Source organism: Pleurodeles waltl, chromosome 3_1 (assembly GCF_031143425.1).
Source record: "Pleurodeles waltl isolate 20211129_DDA chromosome 3_1, aPleWal1.hap1.20221129, whole genome shotgun sequence".
Taxonomy (NCBI): domain Eukaryota; kingdom Metazoa; phylum Chordata; class Amphibia; order Caudata; family Salamandridae; genus Pleurodeles; species Pleurodeles waltl.
Genome location: NC_090440.1, coordinates 730,925,331 through 730,949,500, shown reverse-complemented (window position 1 = coordinate 730,949,500; position 24,170 = coordinate 730,925,331).

Below are 24,170 nucleotides of genomic sequence, written 5' to 3'. Positions count from 1 at the left end.
CTTTACCACTGCTAACCAGTGCTAAGTGCATATGCTCTCTGTGTTAATTGTATTGTTAATTGGTTTATCCATGATTGGCATATTTGATTTACTAGTAAGTCCCTAGTAAAGTGCACTAGAGGTCCCAGGGCCTATAAATCAAATGCTACTAGTGGGCCTGCAGCACTGGTTGTGCCACCCACATAAGTAGCTCTGTCATCATGTCTCAGACCTGCCACTGCAGTGTCTGTGTGTGCAGTTTTAACTGTCAATTCGACTTGGCAAGTGGACCCACTTGCCAGGCCTAAACCTTCCCTTTTCTTACATGTAAGGCACCCCTAAGGTAGGCCCTAGGTAGCCCCAAGGGCAGGGTGCAGTGTATGGTTAAAGTAGTGTGTTTTATATGTCCTGACAGTGAAATATTGCTAAATTCGTTTTTCACTGTTGCAAGGCCTGTCCCTCTCATAGGTTAACATGGGGGCTACCTTTAAATCTGATTAAAGTGTAGATTCCCTTTGGGAGCGGATGGACATGTGGAGTTTGGGGTCTCTGAGCTCACAATTTAAAAATACATCTTTTAGTAAAGTTGATTTTAAGATTGTGCGTTTAAAAATGCCACTTTTAGAAAGTGAGCATTTTCTTGCTTATACCATTTCTGTGACTCTGCCTGTTTGTGGATTCCCTGTCTGGGTCAGTTTGACAGTTGGGATGGTTGCACCTCACACTAGACAGTGACACAAAGGGAGCTGGGGTGTGGCCTGCATATCCTGATGAGCCATCTGTGCTAAGAGGGAGGGGAGGAGTGGTCACTCACACCTGAAAGAGCTGTGCCTGCCCTCACACATTGCAGTCTCCAACACCCTGGTGAGTGTCTGGGTCCTGGCCTGGGCAAGGCAGGATTTCACATTCAAAAGAGACTTTACTTTGAAGTAGGGCTACTTCAAAGGAGAAATTGTGTATAAGAAGGGCACCCAAAACCACAGACTTTAGAAACACTTCTGGAACCAAGCGGAACCTCTGCCTGGAGAAGAGCTGAATAGCTGAGGAAGAAGAGCTGCCCTGACTGTGACTGTGCTTTGTGGAGCTATCCTGCAGTTGCTGCTTCTGCCAGAGTAAGAGGGCAAAGACTGGACTTTGTGTGCCTTCCATCTTGAGAAGAAATCTCCAAGGGCTTAATCTAGAGGTTGCTTCCTGTTGTTTGAAGTCTCAGGGACAGCAAAGACTTCTCTCTGCCAGCACCTGGAGTCTCTGGAGAGACTCCTACTCTGCCCTGTGGTGCCCATCCAGCTCTTGGGACCCTGAAAGGAGAAGCTGACAGCCTAAAGACAAGAAAATCCACGCACAGAGCGCCGTGCTGGGAAAAGATTGACGCAACTCCGATCTGCGGCTGAAAAAACGACGCGCCGCCGGCTCCGCAGCTGAGAAAATGACGTGCGCAGGAAACGCGACCGAAGAATCGACGCACGGAGCAGGAGAAACGACGCGCAGCTTTGCTGACAGAGGCTGGGAGATCACAACCTGCGCTGCAGGGATTTTGGATCATTGTGCGGCTGGATTTCTGACTCACGTACCGCCGTGCGGAGTTATTTTTGATGCACACACCCGTGCGGGGTTATTTTTGACGCGCACCAGGTACATTTTCACGCTAGCAGCGCTAGTATGTGTTTAAAACTACTTAAAGACTCTTTTTGCATTTTTATTGATAACTTGACTTGTGTATGGTGGATTTTTGTAGTTTTGGTCTTGTTTTGTTTAGGTAAATATTTCCTATTTTTCTAAACTGGTGTTGTGTCATTTTGTAGTGTTTTCATTAAGTTACTGCGTGTGTTGGTACAAATACTTTACACCTAGCACTCTGAAGTTAAGCCTACTGCTCTGCCAAGCTACCAAGGGCGTAAGCATGGGTTAGCTGAGGGTGATTCTCTTTTACCCTGACTAGAGTGAGGGTCCTTGCTTGAACAGGGGGTAACCTGACTGTCAACCAAAGACCCTATTTCTAACAGTAGCCATAGACCTTATCATATTGCATATTGAATGTTTGGACCAGAAATTGTGATGATTATGAAAGATTAGTGAGAGATGACATGCAAAGCAGAAAAAAGCGAAAAGTGAGTAAGAAATAAAAAATACAGTTTTCATGTGTTATACAAATATCACAACTTGAACAGTGTGCACAAAATGTATGAATATTACAATGTAGCATGCATCACGACAACAGACTACAGTGGTCTTCATAAAAAGAGTACCGCATAAATTGATTGGTAAAACAAACAGAAAACACCAGTTAAGTACAGGCAGTTTGGAAAGATGCCTATCAAAACAGCAGGAGGAACAAATCAACAAAGTACTACTGATGTGATTATAAAATACAAAAACCAAAGCTTACAACGTATGTAGAGACTGTGTTGATGTCCTCTTATATCCTGAAAACTAGTCAAGGTGTAGGAATGGTCAGCACAATACATGTCCAGTATAGACTGGTTGGCGATGATCCTAAAAAAGAAATTGTATAGAGAGCATGTACAGTTGATCATAGAAATACATGTAAGTCCTTCTCAATATTGAGGCCCTCTTCCACAGCCCTAAGTTTGATGATCCAGCTGCTTTCGAGACATCTTAGGATCGAGGTCTTATTGCCTCCTCTTGGTAGGTTGCTAACAGTATCTATTCCATGTTCAGAGATGCCCAGAATTTCTCGTTGACCATGGGTACTATTAAAGTGTGTTGCAAAAGGGTAAATCATATTGTTGGAAGGGATTGCCATTATGTGTTCTTGAATCCTCTCTTTTAGTGTCTGATAGTGCTACCCACATAAATATGCCCACATATGCATATAATACAATAGACTACAAAGTTGGTGTTGCAGTTAATGAACTTTCCAATTCCATGTATAGTAGGTGTATTGTATTGAAATTCCAGCAGTTTGTCCTTACTGTAACAGCATATGTTGCAATGACCACATTTGTAAGAGCCATGTGGAGGTTTAGGTAACCACGTATTATTAATATCTGGTGGTATGAGACTGTGGCAGAGACGATCTCGTAAAGTATGACCTCTGCTGCAATTAATACTGTGTTTTACAGTCAGGCCCTTGTGTAGAGTGTTATCCGCTAGGAGGAAGGACCAATGTTTCTGCACAATTCTATGTATCTGAGTACTTAAAGCGTTGTGTGTCACAATTAGAGACAGTTTGTTGTGAGTCCTGTCTTTGTGTGGTGTGCTGAGGAGATCTGCTCGTTTAATTTTCTTAATCCTATTGTTAGCTTGTTGGAGAGTGTTGAGGTGGTAACCTCTCTGTTTGAAATGTTGTTCCATATGGTGAAGTTCTTTCAAGAAAACATCATCCTCACTACAGTTACGTCAGATTCTCGTGCTTTCACCAAAAGGAATGGCTCTGATCTGTGAGTTTGGTTGAGAGCTAGTGGCATGTAGAAGTGCATTACAAGCAGTGGGTTTCTTAAAAAGCTTGGAGCAGATTTTGTTGTGTTTGATATATAACTTAAAATCCAAAAAATTTACTGATCATGTACTAAAATCATGAGAAAAATTGATGTTAAACGTGTTAGAGTTGAGGTGTTGGAAGAGACGCTTGAGAGAATGTGTGTCTCCAGACCAGAATAGAAGGATATCGTCAATGTATCTGCGCCATATAGGATATGTTGTGTCAGTTCAGATTGGCAGCTTTTCCAAAGATGCATTTTCTCAAAATACCCCATGTACAGATTGGCAAAAGATGGTGAAAATTTCGCACCTATAGCAACCCCTTGTATCTGGCGATGCCACTCCCCGTTGTGTAGAAAAATGTTGTTATCTAGAACAGTGCGAATTAAATCCATCAACATATTGGAATGTTCTAGTAGGGTTGAATAGCATTCAGTCCTTTTGTCCTGGGAATGCAATTATAAAGTGAAGCGACATCCAAAGTCACTAATAGGTGGCCACTCAAAGTCATTTATCTTACAAAGAAGATCCTTTGTGTCTTTGATGTATGAGGGTAAGTTCACTTGTTGTCTGGCTTCAGGAAAATCGGTTTATTAGTTTTCTTGTTAGACTCATAGATCTTACAGAAAGCTACTAGATTCAATGGAATATTCCAATTTAGGAATGCATTACTTAGACTAAGGGCTTCATTACAAGCAAACTGTTTGTTAGAATCCATCAAAATCACAAGTTTCATGATAATTTCCACATAATTTTTCCCTGGAGAATTTTATCAATTCAACTCTACCTCAATTTAGCAGGTGAAAATGCCCTTTAATACCAATACATGTGGCTTTGGTGCACAAAGCATTACAACTTGCAGACTATGTGCAATTTGTAATAAATTATAATATTCACACATTTGTAATTCCTAGAGTAGGGGTACTGGATAACAATGCACCTCACTAAAGGCAAAACAAATTAAAGTATGTTTTTGAAAACACCACAAATAATGCCAGAAGAAAAACACTTGAAGAGCCCCTTTATGCTCATTCTCCATCTGAGCTTTTTCAAGTTTTATGGGGATGCTGCTGCACCTCCCGCACCAGCCCCACAGCCTGGAAAGAAGAAGGGATGATTAAGAGCAATCCTACCTACCTGCCTCAAGGATCTACTTTTCTTGTTTTTTTTCTAGCTCATCCCTAAGTAAATTGTATCCCACTTTCCTGGGAAGATGAAAGGGTGATTAGTAGTGCTCCCTCCATATTTCCTCCATGAATTCTATCCCACATTGTTCCTTTCTAGCCTGATTTACAGTGGGTAATCATCCTTCCTCACATGTCTTGTTATATTGTCCAGTGATGCATGAGATGTCTCCGAAAGCTCTATTCATCATGTGACTAGGATTATTGTCATTTGTCTAGACTCCTGCATTTGTCCTTGTGATCCCGCTTCCTTTAAAACTCTGCCTTTCTTTTCTGACCCATATCGGGCAGCCCTGTGGAGTGCTCTGCATCTCCCTGTGTCAGAAGGGAGTGTTGTATGGGTTCACATGTGATCACTATCTGCTTAGATCCAGCTGTTGCATTAACTGTGGGATTCAGTGAAATTTTAGTGGCTAGAAAAAGGTCTGCTGCACTCCTCAATCTTTTTTAATTGCTTTCAGTCTCCCTGCAACGTCTGTGAACCTTTTATCTGTGGATTTGAAGCCGGGGCGTACATACTTTTATCCAAATGGAGTCTAATGGCTTTAAATGTTCTAATTCTCCGGGTAATGAGTCTAAACCCCATCATGCATAGTTTTAAGCATCTGATTTGTCTCTCCAAATGAAGCAGTCAGTATACTGTCCACAACATATCCAGGCTCCTCTGATATGATGTGAGGAGGAATGATATGGTGCTGTCAGTCACAAGTCTCTGCCCATGTTTCTCAGTTATCAGCTGCCTTGGAAAGGAGAGTTCCACAGCACTAACAAGGTCTTCTACTGTCTCATTGTACGAAAGTGGCCTCTTTCTAGCATGGTGTAGGAAAGTACCATCTTGCCTGGCATGTTACCCCCATTCTTCACTGTATATTTGTTGTTTTAGTTGTATGTGTCACTGGGACCCTGGTAACCCAGGGCCCCAGTGCTCATAAGTGTGCCTGAATGTGTTACCTGTGTAGTGACTAACTGTCTCACTGAGGCTCTGCTAATCAGAACCTCAGTGGTTATGCTCTCTCATTGCTTTCTAAATTGTCACTGACAGGCTAGTGACCATTTTTACCAATTTACATTGGCTTACTGGAACACCCTTATAATTCCCTAGTATATGGTACTGAGGTACCCAGGGTATTGGGGTTCCAGGAGATCCCTATGGGCTGCAGCATTTCTTTTGCCACCCATAGGGAGCTCTGACAATTCTTACACAGGCCTGCCACTGCAGCCTGAGTGAAATAACGTCCACGTTATTTCACAGCCATTTTACACTGCACTTAAGTAACTTATAAGTCACCTATATGTCTAACCTTTACCTGGTAAAGGTTAGGTGCAAAGTTACTTAGTGTGAGGGCACCCTGGCACTAGCCAAGGTGCCCCCACATTGTTCAGAGCCAATTCCCTGAACTTTGTGAGTGCGGGGACACCATTACACGCGTGCACTACATATAGGTCACTACCTATATGTAGCTTCACCATGGTAACTCCGAATATGGCCATGTAACATGTCTATGATCATGGAATTGCCCCCTCTATGCCATCCTGGCATTGTTGGTACAATTCCATGATCCCAGTGGTCTGTAGCACAGACCCTGGTACTGCCAGACTGCCCTTCCTGGGGTTTCACTGCAGCTGCTGCTGCTGCCAACCCCTCAGACAGGCATCTGCCCTCCTGGGGTCCAGCCAGGCCTGGCCCAGGATGGCAGAACAAAGAACTTCCTCTGAGAGAGGGTGTGACACCCTCTCCCTTTGGAAAATGGTGTGAAGGCAGGGGAGGAGTAGCCTCCCCCAGCCTCTGGAAATGCTTTGTTGGGCACAGAGGTGCCCAATTCTGCATAAGCCAGTCTACACCGGTTCAGGGACCCCTTAGCCCCTGCTCTGGCGCGAAACTGGACAAAGGAAAGGGGAGTGACCACTCCCCTGACCTGCACCTCCCCTGGGAGGTGTCCAGAGCTCCTCCAGTGTGCTCCAGACCTCTGCCATCTTGGAAACAGAGGTGCTGCTGGCACACTGGACTGCTCTGAGTGGCCAGTGCCACCAGGTGACGTCAGAGACTCCTTGTGATAGGCTCCTTCAGGTGTTGCTAGCCTATCCTCTCTCCTAGGTAGCCAAACCCTCTTTTCTGGCTATTTAGGGTCTCTGTCTCTGGGGAAACTTTAGATAACGAATGCATGAGCTCAGCCGAGTTCCTCTGCATCTCCCTCTTCACCTTCTGATAAGGAATCGACCGCTGACCGCGCTGGAAGCCTGCAAACCTGCAACATAGTAGCAAAGACGACTACTGCAACTCTGTAACGCTGATCCTGCCGCCTTCTCGACTGTTTTCCTGCTTGTGCATGCTGTGGGGGTAGCCTGCCTCCTCTCTGCACCAGAAGCTCCGAAGAAATCTCCCGTGGGTCGACGGAATCTTCCCCCTGCAACCGCAGGCACCAAAAAGCTGCATCACCGGTCCCTTGGGTCTCCTCTCAGCACGACGAGCGAGGTCCCTCGAATCCAGCGACGCTGTCCAAGTGACCCCCACAGTCCAGTGACTCTTCAGCCCAAGTTTGGTGGAGGTAAGTCCTTGCCTCACCTCGCTGGGCTGCATTGCTGGGAACCGCGACTTTGCAGCTACTCCGGCCCCTGTGCACTTCCGGCGGAAATCCTTCGTGCACAGCCAAGCCTGGGTCCACGGCACTCTAACCTGCATTGCACGACTTTCTAAGTTGGTCTCCGGCGACGTGGGACTCCTTTGTGCAACTTCGGTGAGCACCGTTTCACGCATCCTCGTAGTGCCTGTTTCTGGCACTTTTCTGGGTGCTACCTGCTTCAGTGAGGGCTCTTTGTCTTGCTCGACGTCCCCTTTCTCTGCAGGTTCAATTTGCGACCTCCTGGTCCCTCCTGGGCCCCAGCAGCGTCCAAAAACGCCAAACGCACGATTTGCGTGTAGCAAGGCTTTTTGGCGTCCTTCCGGCGGGAAAACACTTCTGCACGACTCTCCAAGGCGAGAGGGATCCGTCCACCAAAGGGGAAGTCTCTAGCCGTTTTCGTTCCTGCAGAAACCTCAGCTTCTTCTGTCCAGTCGAAGCTTCTTTGCACCCGCAGCTGGCATTTCCTGGGCATCTGCCCACCTCCGACTTGCTTGTGACTTTTGGACTTGGTCCCCTTGTTCCACAGGTACCCTAGATTGGAAATCCACAGTTGTTGCATTGCTGGTTTGTGTCTTTCCTGCATTATTCCTCTAACACGACTACTTTGTCCTTAGGGGAACTTTAGTGCACTTTGCACTCACTTTTCAGGGTCTTGGGGAGGGTTATTTTGCTAACTCTCACTATTTTCTAATAGTCCCAGCGACCCTCTACAAGGTCACATAGGTTTGGGGTCCATTCGTGGTTCGCATTCCACTTTTGGAGTATATGGTTTGTGTTGCCCCTATCCCTATGTTTCCCCATTGCATCCTATTGTAACTATACATTGTTTGCACTGTTTTCTAAGACTATACTGCATATTTTTGCTATTGTGTATATATATCTTGTGTATATTTCCTATCCTCTCACTGAGGGTACACTCTAAGATACTTTGGCATATTGTCATAAAAATAAAGTACCTTTATTTTTAGTATAACTGTGTATTGTGTTTTCTTATGATATTGTGCATATGACACTAAGTGGTACTGTAGTAGCTTCACACGTCTCCTAGTTCAGCCTGAGCTGCTCTGCTAAGCTACCATTATCTATCAGCCTAAGCTGCTAGACACCCTATACACTAATAAGGGATAACTGGGCCTGGTGCAAGGTGCAAGTACCGCTTGGTACTCACTACAAGCCAGTCCAGCCTCCTACATTGGTTGTGCAGTGGTGGGATAAGTGCTTGAGACTACTTACCACTCTTGTCATTGTACTTTTCATAAGAGAAAAATATACAAAACAAGGTCAGTGTATATACACATAGCCAAAAAGTTTTGCATTTCCTCTTTTCACTCTTTTCTAAGTGCTGAAAAGTACTTCTAAACTTTCAAAAAGTTCTTAAAAGTTTAAAAAGTTTTTTCTGTCTTTCCAAAAAGTTCTGAAAACTTTTTTCTCTTTGTCTATCACTTTAACTCTCTCTAAAAATGTCTGGCACAGGCCAAAATGTTGAACTGTCCAAACTTGCATATGATCACCTTAGCTGGAAAGGAGCAAGGAGTCTCTGCATAGAGAGAGGTTTGAGTGTAGGGAAGAATCCTTCCTTAGAACTGTTAATTAACATGCTTAGAGTACAGGATAAGGCCATAAGTGCCCAATCTGGTGAAAAAGCAGCTAATGGTTCTCAATCTGATCCAGGGACTCCCCCAGGAAAAGGTTCAGGAAAGAAACTTCTCAGCCTGCCCATTACTAGACAGTCTAGCATAGTTGGTACAGAGGTTGAATCACACCATACTGGTGGTGTGCTCTCACATTATACTGTTAGCCAAGCTGTTAGGGTGCCCTCTGTAAGGGACAGGTCTCCTTGTGTTCATTCCCATCATACCTCTGTATCTAGAAATGTCCCTCCCACCCACCCTGATGACAGATTGTTAGAAAGGGAGCTCAATAGATTGAGAGTGGAACAAACCAGACTGAAGCTCAAGAAGCAACAGCTGGATTTGGATAGACAGTCTTTAGAAGTAGAGAGGGAAAGACAGAAGTTGGGTTTAGAAACCCATGGTGGCAGCAGCAGTATTCCCCATAGTCATCCTGCAAAAGAGCATGATTCCAGGAATCTGCACAAGATAGTTCCCCCTTACAAGGAGGGGGATGACATTAACAAGTGGTTTGCTGCACTTGAGAGGGCCTGTGCTGTACAGGATGTCCCTCAAAAGCAGTGGGCTGCTATCCTATGGCTATCATTTACTGGAAAAGGTAGGGATAGGCTCCTTACTGTAAAAGAAAATGATGCTAATAATTTCCAAGTTCTTAAGAATGCACTCCTGGATGGTTATGGCTTAACCACTGAACAGTACAGGATAAAGTTCAGAGAGACCAAAAAGGAGTCTTTACAAGACTGGGTTGATTTCATTGACCAGGCAGTGAAGGCCTTGGAGGGGTGGTTACATGGCAGTAAAGTTACGGATTATGACAGCCTGTATAACTTGATCCTGAGAGAGCATATTCTTAATAATTGTGTGTCTGATTTGTTGCACCAGTACTTGGTGGACTCTGATCTGACCTCTCCCCAAGAATTGGGAAAGAAGGCAGACAAATGGGTCAGAACAAGAGTGAACAGAAAAGTTCATACAGGGGGTGACAAAGATGGCAACAAAAAGAAGGATGGTAAGTCTTCTGACAAGGGTGGGGACAAATCTAAAAATGAGTCTTCATCAGGCCCACAAAAACACTCTGGTGGGGGTGGTGGGTCCAAATCCTCCTTTAATCAGAACAAGGAAAAGAAACCATGGTGCTATTTATGTAAGATAAAAGGCCATTGGACAACAGATCCCAGTTGTCCAAAGAAAGGAACCACAGCTCCTACCACTACAACCCCTACTGCTACACCTAGTGTCCCTACTAATAGCAGTGGTGGTGGGAGCAAACCTACTAATAGCCAATCCAAGGGAGTAGCTGGGCTCACTTTTGGTAATTTAGTTGGGGTTGGTCTGATTAGGGAGACCACAGAGGCTACTTTAGTCTCTGAAGGGGCTATTGATTTAGCCACTTTGGTTGCTTGCCCCCATAACTTGGAGAAGTACAAGCAACTAACCCTAATAAATGGTGTTGAGGTCCAGGCCTACAGGGACACAGGTGCCAGTGTCACAATGGTGATTGAGAAACTGGTGCACCCTGAACAACACATACTTGGACACCAGTACCAAGTAACCGATGCTCACAACATAACACAAAGCCACCCCATGGCTGTTGTAAATCTCAACTGGGGGGGGGGGGGTAACTGGTCCAAAGAAAGTTGTGGTAGCTTCAGATTTACCTGTAGACTGTCTATTAGGGAATGATTTGGAGACATCAGCTTGGTCAGATGTGGAGTTGGAGGCCCATGCAGCAATGCTGGGCATTCCAGGGCATATTTTTGCTTTGACAAGGGCTCAGGCCAAAAAGCAAAAAGGACAGGGAAGCTTGGATCCTGGAACAATGGACCAAGTGCTCCCTAAAGCTAGGGCTAGTAGAAGCAAACCACTTCCTACTATCCCTCCCTCTACAGTGGATTCTACTTCTGAGGAAGAAGAATTCCCTCCCTGTGCAGAACCTACACCAGAGGAGCTGGAAGCAGACACTGCTGAGCTTTTGGGTGAAGGGGGGCCTGCCAGAGAGGAGCTGAGTGTGGCACAGCAAACCTGTCCCACATTAGAGGGTCTCAGACAGCAAGCTGTCAAACAGGCTAATGGGGATGTCAGTGACTCTCACAGAGTTTACTGGGAGGACAACCTCTTGTACACTGAGCATAGGGATCCTAAACCTGGAGCTGCCAGGAGATTAGTGATTCCTCAGGAGTACAGAAAGTTCCTCCTAACACTGGCACATGACATTCCCTTAGCTGGGCACCTGGGTCAAATCAAAACTTGGGACAGATTGGTACCATTGTTTCATTGGCCTAGGATGTCTGAGGACACAAAGGAATTTTGTAAGTCCTGTGAAACCTGTCAAGCCAGTGGCAAAACAGGTGGCACTCCAAAGGCACCCCTTATCCCACTGCCTGTGGTTGGGGTTCCCTTTGAAAGGGTAGGGGTTGACATAGTTGGCCCCCTTGATCCTCCTACTGCTTCAGGCAATAGGTTTATCTTAGTGGTAGTGGACCATGCCACAAGATATCCTGAAGCTATTCCTTTAAGGACCACTACAGCTCCTGCAGTGGCAAAGGCCCTCCTGGGAATATTTTCCAGGGTGGGCTTCCCAAAGGAAGTAGTATCAGACAGAGGAAGCAATTTCATGTCTGCATACTTAAAGGCCATGTGGAAGGAGTGTGGTGTAACTTACAAGTTCACAACACCCTATCATCCACAAACAAATGGACTGGTGGAGAGATTTAATAAAACTCTCAAAGGCATGATTATGGGTCTCCCTGAAAAACTCCGCAGGAGATGGGATATCCTTCTACCATGCCTCCTTTTTGCCTACAGGGAGGTACCCCAGAAAGGAGTGGGCTTCAGCCCCTTTGAACTTCTTTTTGGACACCCTGTTAGGGGTCCACTCACACTTGTAAAGGAGGGTTGGGAACAACCTTTAAAAGCTCCTAAGCAGGATATTGTGGACTATGTACTTGGCCTCAGATCAAGAATGGCTGAGTACATGAAAAAGGCCAGTAAAAACCTTCAGGCCAGCCAAGAGCTCCAGAAGCAATGGCATGATCAGAAGGCTGTTTTGGTTCAGTACCAACCAGGAAAGAAAGTGTGGGTCTTGGAGCCTGTGGCCCCAAGAGCACTCCAAGATAAATGGAGTGGACCCCACACAATTGTTGAACAGAAGGGTGAAGTCACCTACTTGGTTGACTTAGGCACTGCCAGGAGTCCCCTTAGGGTGCTCCATGTCAACCGCCTGAAACCCTACTATGACAGGGCTGATCTCACCCTGCTCATGGCAACAGATGAGGGACAGGAAGAAGATAGTGATCCTCTACCTGATCTCTTCTCTTCCACAGATCAAGATGCTCTTGTGGAAGGTGTAGTTTTGGCTGATTGTCTTACTGCTGAGCAGAAAGACAATTGCATAAATCTCCTAGGACAATTTTCAGAACTCTTCTCTACTGTGCCAGGCACCACTTCTTGGTGTGAGCACACTATAGATACTGGAGACAGTTTACCTGTCAAAAGTAAGATCTATAGGCAGCCTGACCATGTCAGGGACTGCATAAAGCAAGACGTTCAGAAAATGTTGGAACTAGGAGTGGTTGAGCACTCTGACAGTCCATGGGCTTCTCCTGTGGTACTGGTACCAAAACCCAATTCTAAAGATGGAAAGAAGGAAATGAGGTTTTGTGTAGACTATAGAGGTCTCAACTTGGTAACCAAAACTGATGCTCACCCTATACCCAGGGCAGATGAGCTCATAGATACACTGGCATCTGCCAAGTATCTAAGCACTTTTGATTTGACTGCAGGGTATTGGCAGATCAAATTGTCAGAAGATGCTAAACCTAAGACTGCATTTTCTACCATTGGAGGACATTACCAGTTTACTGTAATGCCTTTTGGTTTGAAAAATGCACCTGCCACTTTTCAGAGGTTGGTGAACACAGTCCTGCAAGGGCTGGAAGCTTTCAGTGCAGCATATTTGGATGATATAGCTGTATTTAGCTCCAGCTGGGATGATCACCTGGTCCACCTATGGAAAGTTTTGGAGGCTCTGCAAAAGGCAGGCCTCACTATCAAGGCTTCAAAGTGCCAGATAGGGCAGGGTAAGGTGGTTTATCTGGGACACCTTGTTGGTGGGGAACAGATTGCACCACTTCAGGGGAAAATCCAAACAATTATTGATTGGGTTCCCCCTACCACTCAGACTCAGGTGAGAGCCTTCCTAGGCCTCACTGGGTATTACAGGAGGTTCATTAAGAACTATGGCTCCATTGCAGCCCCTCTTAATGACCTCACATCCAAGAAAATGCCTAAAAAGGTATTATGGACAGCAAGCTGTCAGAAAGCTTTTGAGGAGCTGAAGCAGGCCATGTGCTCTGCACCTGTCCTGAAAAGCCCTTGTTACTCTAAAAAATTCTATGTCCAAACTGATGCATCTGAATTAGGAGTAGGGGCAGTCCTATCACAACTTAATTCTGAGGGCCAGGATCAACCTGTTGCTTTTATTAGTAGGAGGTTGACCCCTAGAGAAAAGCGTTGGTCTGCCATTGAGAGGGAGGCCTTTGCTGTGGTCTGGGCTCTGAAGAAGTTGAGCCATACCTGTTTGGCACTCACTTCATTGTTCAGACAGACCACAAACCTCTACTTTGGCTAAAACAAATGAAAGGTGAAAACCCTAAATTGTTGAGGTGGTCCATATCCCTACAGGGAATGGACTATACAGTGGAACATAGACCTGGGAGTAGCCACTCCAATGCAGATGGACTCTCCAGATATTTCCACTTAGACAATGAAGACTCATCAGGTCATGGCTAGTCTTATTGTCCTTCATTTGGGGGGCGGTTGTGTAGGAAAGTACCATCTTGCCTGGCATGTTACCCCCATTCTTCACTGTATATTTGTTGTTTTAGTTGTATGTGTCACTGGGACCCTGGTAACCCAGGGCCCCAGTGCTCATAAGTGTGCCTGAATGTGTTACCTGTGTAGTGACTAACTGTCTCACTGAGGCTCTGCTAATCAGAACCTCAGTGGTTATGCTCTCTCATTGCTTTCTAAATTGTCACTGACAGGCTAGTGACCATTTTTACCAATTTACATTGGCTTACTGGAACACCCTTATAATTCCCTAGTATATGGTACTGAGGTACCCAGGGTATTGGGGTTCCAGGAGATCCCTATGGGCTGCAGCATTTCTTTTGCCACCCATAGGGAGCTCTGACAATTCTTACACAGGCCTGCCACTGCAGCCTGAGTGAAATAACGTCCACGTTATTTCACAGCCATTTTACACTGCACTTAAGTAACTTATAAGTCACCTATATGTCTAACCTTTACCTGGTAAAGGTTAGGTGCAAAGTTACTTAGTGTGAGGGCACCCTGGCACTAGCCAAGGTGCCCCCACATTGTTCAGAGCCAATTCCCTGAACTTTGTGAGTGCGGGGACACCATTACACGCGTGCACTACATATAGGTCACTACCTATATGTAGCTTCACCATGGTAACTCCGAATATGGCCATGTAACATGTCTATGATCATGGAATTGCCCCCTCTATGCCATCCTGGCATTGTTGGTACAATTCCATGATCCCAGTGGTCTGTAACACAGACCCTGGTACTGCCAGACTGCCCTTCCTGGGGTTTCACTGCAGCTGCTGCTGCTGCCAACCCCTCAGACAGGCATCTGCCCTCCTGGGGTCCAGCCAGGCCTGGCCCAGGATGGCAGAACAAAGAACTTCCTCTGAGAGAGGGTGTGACACCCTCTCCCTTTGGAAAATGGTGTGAAGGCAGGGGAGGAGTAGCCTCCCCCAGCCTCTGGAAATGCTTTGTTGGGCACAGAGGTGCCCAATTCTGCATAAGCCAGTCTACACCGGTTCAGGGACCCCTTAGCCCCTGCTCTGGCGCGAAACTGGACAAAGGAAAGGGGAGTGACCACTCCCCTGACCTGCACCTCCCCTGGGAGGTGTCCAGAGCTCCTCCAGTGTGCTCCAGACCTCTGCCATCTTGGAAACAGAGGTGCTGCTGGCACACTGGACTGCTCTGAGTGGCCAGTGCCACCAGGTGACGTCAGAGACTCCTTGTGATAGGCTCCTTCAGGTGTTGCTAGCCTATCCTCTCTCCTAGGTAGCCAAACCCTCTTTTCTGGCTATTTAGGGTCTCTGTCTCTGGGGAAACCTTAGATAACGAATGCATGAGCTCAGCCGAGTTCCTCTGCATCTCCCTCTTCACCTTCTGATAAGGAATCGACCGCTGACCGCGCTGGAAGCCTGCAAACCTGCAACATAGTAGCAAAGACGACTACTGCAACTCTGTAACGCTGATCCTGCCGCCTTCTCGACTGTTTTCCTGCTTGTGCATGCTGTGGGGGTAGCCTGCCTCCTCTCTGCACCAGAAGCTCCGAAGAAATCTCCCGTGGGTCGACGGAATCTTCCCCCTGCAACCGCAGGCACCAAAAAGCTGCATCACCGGTCCCTTGGGTCTCCTCTCAGCACGACGAGCGAGGTCCCTCGAATCCAGCGACGCTGTCCAAGTGACCCCCACAGTCCAGTGACTCTTCAGCCCAAGTTTGGTGGAGGTAAGTCCTTGCCTCACCTCGCTGGGCTGCATTGCTGGGAACCGCAACTTTGCAGCTACTCCGGCCCCTGTGCACTTCCGGCGGAAATCCTTCATGCACAGCCAAGCCTGGGTCCACGGCACTCTAACCTGCATTGCACGACTTTCTAAGTTGGTCTCCGGCGACGTGGGACTCCTTTGTGCAACTTCGGCGAGCACCGTTTCACGCATCCTCGTAGTGCCTGTTTCTGGCACTTCTCCGGGTGCTACCTGCTTCAGTGAGGGCTCTTTGTCTTGCTCGACGTCCCCTTTTCTCTGCAGGTCCAATTTGCGACCTCCTGGTCCCTCCTGGGCCCCAGCAGCGTCCAAAAACGCCAAACGCACGATTTGCGTGTAGCAAGGCTTGTTGGCGTCCTTCCGGCGGGAAAACACTTCTGCACGACTCTCCAAGGCGAGAGGGATCCGTCCACCAAAGGGGAAGTCTCTAGCCGTTTTCGTTCCTGCAGAAACCTCAGCTTCTTCTGTCCAGTCGAAGCTTCTTTGCACCCGCAGCTGGCATTTCCTGGGCATCTGCCCATCTCCGACTTGCTTGTGACTTTTGGACTTGGTCCCCTTGTTCCACAGGTACCCTAGATTGGAAATCCACAGTTGTTGCATTGCTGGTTTGTGTCTTTCCTGCATTATTCCTCTAACACGACTACTTTGTCCTTAGGGGAACTTTAGTGCACTTTGCACTCACTTTTCAGGGTCTTGGGGAGGGTTATTTTGCTAACTCTCACTATTTTCTAATATTCCCAGCGACCCTCTACAAGGTCACATAGGTTTGGGGTCCATTCGTGGTTCGCATTCCTCTTTTGGAGTATATGGTTTGTGTTGCCCCTATCCCTATGTTTCCCCATTGCATCCTATTGTAACTATACATTGTTTGCACTGTTTTCTAAGACTATACTGCATATTTTTGCTATTGTGTATATATATCTTGTGTATATTTCCTATCCTCTCACTGAGGGTACACTCTAAGATACTTTGGCATATTGTCATAAAAATAAAGTACCTTTATTTTTAGTATAACTGTGTATTGTGTTTTCTTATGATATTGTGCATATGACACTAAGTGGTACTGTAGTAGCTTCACACGTCTCCTAGTTCAGCCTGAGCTGCTCTGCTAAGCTACCATTATCTATCAGCCTAAGCTGCTAGACACCCTATACACTAATAAGGGATAACTGGGCCTGGTGCAAGGTGCAAGTACCGCTTGGTACTCACTACAAGCCAGTCCAGCCTCCTACACATGGTTACCCCCACTTTTGGCCTGTTTGTCAGTGTGTTTGACTGTGTCTCCTGGGATCCTGCTAATCAGGACCCCAGTAGTTATGCTCTCACCCTCAAATTATGGTTGTAGGATACTGGTAATCCAGGATTCCACCCACAATTGGCATACTGATGCCCCCTTATATGTCCCTGGCATATGGTACTTAGGTACCTAGGGCATTGGGGTTCCAGAGCATCCCTATGGGCTGCAGCATATCTTTTACCACCCATAGGGAGCCCAAGCAAAGGCTTCTAAAGGACTGCCATTGCAGCCTGTGTGAAAAGGTGCATGCACCCTTTCACTGCCATTTCCACTGCTCCAGGTCACTTATAAGTCACCACTATAGCAGGCTTCCCAGCCTTGAGGGCAGGGTGCTGAGTACCTGTGTGTGAGTGCACCCCTGCACTAGCAGAGATGCGCCCACGACCTCTAGGGCCATTTTCTCAGACTTTGTGAGTGCGGGCCGTCATTTTACGTGCGTACTGGACATTGGTCACTACTTATGTCCAGCAACATAATGGTAACTCCGAACATAGGCATGCTTGGTATTAGTCATGTTGGAATCATAGCCCAATGCTTTTGCAAGCATTGATTGTATGATTCCATACACTCTGGGGGCTCCTTAGAGGATCCCCAGTATTGCCATTCCAGCCTTCTGAGGTTTTCCAGGAAGCCCCTGGCCACCTCTCAGACAGGTTTCTGCCCTCCTGCTGCTTGAGCAGCTCAAGCTCAGGAAGGCAGAACAAATGATTTCCTTTGGAAGAGGGGTGTTACACCCTCTCCCTCTGGAAATAGATGTTACAGACTTGGAAGGGGCGGCCTCCCTAAGCCTCTGGAAATGCTTTGAAGGGCACAGATGGTGCCCTCCTTGCATAATCCAGGCTACACCGGTTCATGGTTCAGGGACCCCCAGTCCCTGTTCTGGTGCGAAACTGGACAAAGGAAAGGGAAGTGACCACTCCCCTGTCCATCACCACCCCTGGGGTGGTGCTCAGAGCTCCTCCAGAGGGTCCCTGGTTTTTGCCATCTTGGATTCCAAGTTGGCAGGGAACTCTGGTAGCATCTGAGTGGCCAGTGCCAGCAGATGACGTCAGAGCCCTCCCCTTATAGGCGCTTACCTGCTTACCTGACCAATCCCCCTTTCAGGGCTATTTAGGGTCTCTCTCTCTTGGGTGGTTCTTCAGATTTGGATTGTAAGACTCCAGCAGGAATCCTCTGTATCCTTTACTTCACCGAAGAAACTGCATCTAGACCCTCCAAGAACTCTACAACTGCAGCAAAGAAGCAAAGACGACTTCTGCAACATTGTATCTTCAGCTCCTGCCAGCAACTGCAACTGTTTGCCGGTCGTGCATCCTCAGAGGACAACCTGTCTTCAGCGGGCACCCCTCTGCATTGACGCCTGGCTGCGTGGGTTCCCTCTCCTGATGAGTTACTTGGATCCTGCATCACGGGTAGTGGACTGAAGTGGTCCTGACAGTCCTGATGTCCAACTTTGGTGGAGGTAAGAGCTTGCCTTCCCACGCAAGACAGTACCCCCATGCACTGCTTGTTTTGCAGTTGCCAAAGCTTGTTGGCATTCTTCCACAAAGTTCTTCATGCACTGTGTAGCTCCGGCCCCAGCACTCCTTCCTACGAGGCACAACTTCCTGCTTGGCTCTCCTGCGGTGTGGGACCCTTTGTTGTAGTGCTGCATGGGCCTCCTTTTGCACCTTCCTTGTCCCTGTGCTGTGGGACTCCTGTGCCTGCTGCCTGGTCTTCTGGGGGCTCTCTGAGTTGCTGAGAGCACTCCCTGGTTCCCACCCCGGGTAGAGTCCACCAGGTCCCACCTGGACCCGAGCAGCGCCATTTTCTGATAACCGCGAGCTTTGCATGTGCCAAGGCTTGTTGGCGGAATGCAGTGATGCAAACCAGACTGCAATCATCCATCTGGGATGGGAAATCACCTACACCAACCAGAAACCTACATTTGTCTTCTTGGGTGCAGAACTGACTGTTGTTCTTCACCAGTGGTTCTTCTTTTGCACCTTCATCTGGGTTAGCAGGGACTCCTGTTCTCCCTGGGATATTCTGTGCTTCATGGACTTGGTCCCCTTCTTCCACAGGTCTTCAGGTCCAGGAATCCATCATTGGTGTCTTGCAGTCTCTTCTGGTTCTTGCATAATCTTCTTTCTCATGTTCTTGTGTGTTCTAGGAAAGTTACTGTGATTTACTCCTGCTTTCCTGGGATCTGAGGGGGGTTCTATTGCTTACATTTAGTGTTTTCTAATACTCCCAGTGCCCCTGTACACACTACAATTGCCTAAGTGGGAAACCGACATTCGCATTCCACTTTCTTAGTATATCGTTTGTGTTCCCCCAGGCCCACTTTTCACTATTTGCACTGTTTTCTAACTGTTTTACAGCTATTTCTGCATACTAGTGTATATAATTTGTGTATGACTTACCTCCTAGGGGAGTATAGTCTCTTTGGTATTTTTGGCATTTGTGTCACCAAAATAAAATAACTTTATTTTTATAACACTGAGTATTTTCTTTCATGTGTGTGAGTACTGTGTGACTACAGTGGTATTGCATGAGCTTTGCATGTCTTCTAGATAAGCCTTGGATGCTCAGCTACAGCTACCCCTAAAGAGCCTGGCTTCTAGACACTGCCTACATTTCACTAGACAGGGATAACTGGACCTGGTATAAGGTGTAAGTACCTTAGGTACCAACTACAAACCAGACCACCCTCCTACACTCATAAAATGGACAGTCTTCATCAGAAACGTTTCAGGAGAATCTATTATTGTTTGCCTTGGATTCCTTCTCCTCTTTTGCTCTGTGAATCCTGCAAATTACTCCCCATTCTTTGGAATTTGCTCTGGTTCTGAATCTTCTGACAGAGAAGGCGATTGGTCATTTAGGGCCAGATGTATGACCTTTTGTTTTGTGAGTCCCAATTTGTGATCCTTTTGGGAATTCGGAAAACTGCAAGTTGCAAAGCAAAATGTACAACATAAGTATACTGTTTGCGATTTCCATGGGGTCACAAATGACTTACCTCATCAATATTCATGAGGTAGGTTGCAATTTGCGACCCCATTGGGAATGTTCACATTTACAGGAATGGTGGCCTGCTGGGGCCAGCAGACTGATGTGAATAAAGATCGGGGTCCATCACAGAAGTAAGTTCAAATAGCAAGTTTATTGCTAAACGCGACCTAGCGTCCAGCCACTCTGGAGAGGCATCAGTAACTGTCTTCTCCAGAATGTCTAGATGTCAACATTCTACAGAACACAGCGCAGAACCAAAACATAACATATCCTCCTATCTTCACACTGAGTAACTAATTAAGAATGATAAACAAAAACAACAAGGGAAATGGAAAACAAGTTGTACTTAAGAATACATGTTACTAATAACATAGTTCTTCAAATAATTAATACATTATTAAAAAAACAATAAAGCAATAATTTAGAACAAAAGTTACTTCATAACATAGTCCTTCAGATAACTAGGACACTTATGAATCCTCATCAGTTGTTTACGAATGGATGTCTCCACTTGAGGTGTACTTGCACCTTGTTTCTCACCCTCTTGAATTGCACTTGCACCTTGTATCACACCTTCTTGAGCTGTACTCGTGCTTTGTATCTCAACCTCTCCAGCCTCTTCACGGGTTCCATCACTCACACCAAAGGTAGAAGCTTCTGAATCAACTTCCATCTTACTCTCATTCCCCAAGAAAAAGGAACTCGAGCACTCTTCCACCTCTTGACTTCGGGCACACGCTCCACGTCTCTGATACAAAGCCACATTTCTCACATTCCACTTCTCCCCTCCTTCAATCTCAACTTGAAACTGTCCCACCTTCTTCACACGAAAAGGGCCTCTAAATCTCGAAACGCCCCCCTTGACTCTACCTGACTTGACCTTAACCCAATCCCCTACCTTCAACTTATGGTTGTGATGAGGGATCACAACCTTCTCACCACTCGACATCTTGACTCCACTTGAAGCAACCCACTCTTGAAGCCAGGGGGGAATCAATTTCGACCCTATCGATCGCCCCCTCATCACTCGAAAAGGAGACTTACCAGTAACACTGTGAATTGTGGAACGATAGGCTCGTACCACATCAACCATCATTTTCCGCACACAACAACGATTAGCAAGAGCTAGCTGTACTGTCCCCTTGATTAATCTATTGACTCTTTCTACAATTCCATTACCCTGAGGGTAATACAGGGACGTTCTGGCGTGACGCACTCCACAATTCTTCAGAAACGAACACATCTCATTCGAAGTGAATTGAGTGCCATTGTCCGTAATCAGAACCATAGGAATACCTTCTTCCATAAAAATGTCCTCCAATACTTTCATGGTCGTGGTTGTGGTCACATCACGTACAAATCTAACCACTAACCATCTTGAATGTACATCCACCACCACTACTGCAAAACACATCTGAAGTGGAAGTTCAAAAAGTGGACCAATAAAATCTAAACAAATAGTGTGCCAGGGTTTCCCAGGATCTTCAATGTGTCCTTCCATCTTGCCCACTCCGACTTTCAACCTCTTCTCACTCTCCTTGCACAGTCTACACCGCTCCACCCAAGACTTAACCTGACCATCTAAACCAGGCCACCAAAAAAACTCTTTCAACCTCCTGCTTGTCATCCCCTGACCCAAGTGACCCTCATGAGCTAGGGAAAATAATTTAAACCTTAACCCAGCTGGTGGAACAAAACGTTCTCCCCGCATCAATACAATGTCCCCACAACACGATAATTCATCCAACACATCCAGAAATGGTCTTACCGACAACGGAAGAGAACTCTCTCTTCTAGCCCCTAAAGAAACTAGTTTGAAAATACACTTAAGACAATCATCTGCAGCCATCTCACTCTTCCATTCCTTCAGCGTAAATGTACCCAAACCCCACTCAACCACATCACAAATAGAGGCTACAGCATCATCCGTATCGCAACACTTTATCGATTGAGCATCAACTTTCTCCCAGTCAAGAGACAATCTGGACAGACAATCAGCCTGGACATTTTTCCAACCTTGGACATACTCAACTCAATACAAATACTCTTGCAACCTTGCGGAAAGTATGGCCATCCTCGCTGATCCCTTCCCCGCACCACCAGCAGACAATATCCTTAACAATGGTTTGTGATCACTCCTCAAAGTAAACTCCAACCCCCACACATACGTTCTGAAGTATTCTGTACCCCATACAGCCGCCAAGGCCTCCCGTTCAATAACAGAATAGTTTCGTTCCGTCTGGGTCAAAGTTCGAGATGCGAATGCAACCGTCTTCTCTTGACTCCCATGCTTTTGTGATAACACAGCTCCTAAACCAGTACCTCTGGCATCTACAGTCAAGATAGAGCGCAAATTAATGTCAAAAGCTGTAAGGATACCTGCACCACAAATTTCGCCTTTGATTTTATCAAAGCAACTCATCTGCTCACCAGACCAACAAAACTTACTCCCATTCCTCAGCAATTTCCGTAAATCCTCAGTCTTGCTTGCAAACTTATCCACAAACTTGGAGTAGTATTCCACAAGTCCTAAAAAGGACCTTAATTGTTCTTTATTAGTTGGTGCCGGTGCCAACCTAATGGCCTCTAATAGACTTTTTTTTGGTTTAATACTCCCTTTAGAAATAGAGTACCCTAAGTAGTCAATTTCTTCCACCAGAAAAGTGCACTTCTCTTTGTTCAAACTTAAGCCAGCTTCACCAATGATCTTGAGAACTTTCCTGAGTGTGATATTATGTTCATCAACTGTTTCACCCATCACAAGTATATCATCCTGAAAAAAATAACACATCTTTAACATCTGCAAAAATCTTGGCCATCATACTTTGAAACACACTCGCAGCGGAAGCCAGACCAAAAGGCATACGGGTAAATTGAAATGTACCTTCCGGAGTGACAAACGCTGTAATGTGTTTGGATTCAGGATGAAGTCTAATCTGATGATAGGCATTTCTCAAATCTAATTTCGAGAAAAACCTACCATTTTTGACTGCTGTTAACAACTCATTTATATTTGGCAAGGGATAAGTATCCACCACAATATTCTGATTCACAGACCTCAAGTCCACACATAATCTCACCTTCCCGTCTGATTTCCGTGTAATGACAACTGGGGAAATCCATGGAGAAACCTCAATAGGTTCAATGGTACCCTCTATTAATATGTTGCTTATTACTTTTTTGACTTCATCCCTCACCACAAATGGTATCTTGCGAACCTTGTGTTGACTAGGGTGAGCATCATCTCTCAACATTATCTTATGTACGTAACCTTTCAAGCATCCTAACTCTTTCTTAAAAACATCCCTGGCCCCCTCCAAAATGTCTTCCAATTGTACATTATCTACCAACAAAACTTGACAGGCGGCTCTAGGACTGATGACAATATTGAGATCAAATTGATGCATCCATCCCAGGATAAGTGGACCTTCAACAGCCACATAGATTTTCCCAAGAACTTTCCTTTTTCCAAACTGAATTTCCTTCAACATATAACCAAGCAATTGAATTTCCACCCCTTGATACCCACCCGGGGATATGTCTTTTGGGAACAATTTTTCCTTCCGCCAATGGCATCTAAAAAGGCTCTCAGGAATTATGGTGTACAATGAACCAGAGTCCACCATGAGATTAACTTGAACTTCCCCAATAGAGAAAAGAGCCGATAGTCTAGAGCATCTGCGGTCACTCCCATTCGCTGTCATGGTCACATCGTTCTCAACTACGAGTATCCTGTCCTCACAAGCAGATTCACAGCATTCTTCCACTATATTTATACTTGGTTTAGATTCTTTAGCAAATCGGTTACTTTCCCTGCACACACGAGCATAATGCCCCCTACGACCACACTTGCGACACTCCTTGTTGACAGCAAAACATTTCTTGGAGTCCCCTAAGTGAAAAGTACTGCCACACCGAAAGCACTCCTTCCCCTTGCTCCTGGTATACCCCCTTTCTTTGGTACAGTTCCAGTTTCCTGTTGAGGCCCTGTAGAATTGCTTGACAAAGCCATAACATCCACAGTTTTCTCTTTCCTTTCTAATTCTTTTATACAGAGTCTCAATTCCTCCATGACTTTTGCAAGGTCAATTGCTTATTGCAACGTGGGATCCTTTGCCGCCCACAACCTCTCCTGAATCTTTTTATCGCGGCACTGAACAATGAGTTGATCCCTTATTAGTTCTTCAGTCATGGTTCCAAACCTGCACTTGACAGACAACTCTCTCAACCGTGACACAAAATCGTCAATGGATTCATGATGGTCCTGGGGTTGGGTATAAAATTTATATCTAGCTAGTACTAGATTAGTTTCTTTAGCAAACCTGTTCTCCAATCTTTTAATGGCTTCTTTAAAAACATCGTCCATAGGCTGGCCATTGGGCCCCATGGAAGGGGGAAGATATTTAAAAATCCTTTGACCTTCGCACCCCAAAGAA